Genomic DNA, 1799 nt, shown 5'->3' with positions numbered 1-1799 from the left:
ATTAAATCGAAATTACCAAGCTTTTAGAAAAGATAAAGAATATTCGATTATTTAAAAATATCTAGACGAGATCTTAGATAAGTTTTAACTACATTTTCTCAAAAAATTTATATAACCGAATATTTCTTTTTCTTTTGTTCCCAAATATTAAAGCATTGAATCGATTTTTAAGTGTCGCTAACGGGATAGACTTTCATTTTAAAATTATCAAAAGTAACTTTCTTATAAGTTAAGACAGTCACTTTACGACAATATTAAAATGCTCGAATATTACCCTTAGTCAATTTATTTCGATTCGAGTCAAGTGATGCTTATGAGGATATCATGCAAATTATTAACTAAAATGATTATCTAATTAATAAACGATATATGAAAAATCATCATGCAATAATATTTTAATACCACAAATTGTATACATTACAACTTATATATTTATATGAAATACACTAATGTGGCTTAAATGCAAAAATAAAAACATAACATACCAAGTTATAAAAAGATTAGCTATACATACTAAACTAATGACTAAATCACATTAGACATAATTTTACTATCTAAAATGCAAACAAAATAACAATTAAGGCATAAATACAAATATTACCATATTGAGTATCTAAAATTATTACAAAGGATTAAAATCAGAATAAACCCAATATATGCAGGACTAAAAAGTAACATATAAAAACCTAAAAGTCTGATGTCTAAAAACATCAAAAATTAAATACATTAACACTTGGGACCAAAATTAAACGCGCGAAAGATACAGAAACCAAAATTATAAACATACAAACTTCGACCAAGGGACTATAATACATAAAACCGAAAGTTGAATGGCTTATAGAACGAATAACTCACACGCGAAATGGGAATCCTAGTTCTCCTAAACGTTGCCGTTTTATGAGTCTTATATGTTTGAAATATAGAGTAAAATGAGACCCTAATCTCATTTGCTAAAAATCCCTCAGTATCGTTCTTCCTCTTTCTCTCATCTCTACTTCTTTTCCATTCGACCGAGCGGTTGCCATGGCCACATTCACTACTCTCTACTCTCTGTTGGTCAAAACCCTCACAAATGAGTGCCTAGATCACCGTGAATCAACACTACATACCCAACGACTAAGCTCCGACGAGGAAACTAGACTGAAAGGTAAACAATCCAACTCATCTCCTTTTTATACTATTTTACTGCTCGTTTTTTAATTTCAGACTTAGTTAGTTTAACAATACTAACCTCAGTCCTTGAATTATAGCAATCAAATCCCGAATGTATGAGATGGAGCCACCAAAAAATCTTAAACCAAATACTGCTGACATCCATTTCAATGAAAAGAACCGGCCCCTTCGATTCGTTTAATTACACAAAGAAGGAATACATTTTTAAATTCCCACACTTTGGGTTCAATTCGTACTTCCCTTTTGGTTTTCCATTACCCGTTTGCATGTGATAATAAAGCAAGTCCCTTACCTTCACGGAAATAAGATTCTACTGCAAGCTTAAGAGGGGTTTTCCCTTATTTAATGCACGTGGACTCACTCCCCTGGTAAGTAGTAATTTAGAAAATGCGGTTTACCTCAGAGAATACATTGGTGAAGTGGCGTTTGACCTCTGGAATCAAAATACTTGCTCTTTGCTTGCTATTGCTTCTTGAACAATTCTTTGATTTGTGTTGTCCTCCTTGAATAGTTCGTTGAAATCTCCCTGTTCGAATCGTATTTTCTCCTTGCTAAAAATCCCTCCCCCCTTTCTTGCTTCATGATGGTCTCCCTCTATTTCCTTCCTTCCACCGAAAGCTTCTTGT

Source organism: Hibiscus syriacus, unplaced genomic scaffold (genome assembly GCF_006381635.1).
Source record: "Hibiscus syriacus cultivar Baekdansim isolate YM2019G1 unplaced genomic scaffold, ASM638163v2 tig00110387_pilon, whole genome shotgun sequence".
Taxonomy (NCBI): Eukaryota; Viridiplantae; Streptophyta; class Magnoliopsida; order Malvales; family Malvaceae; genus Hibiscus; species Hibiscus syriacus.
This window is presented reverse-complemented; position numbering follows the sequence as displayed.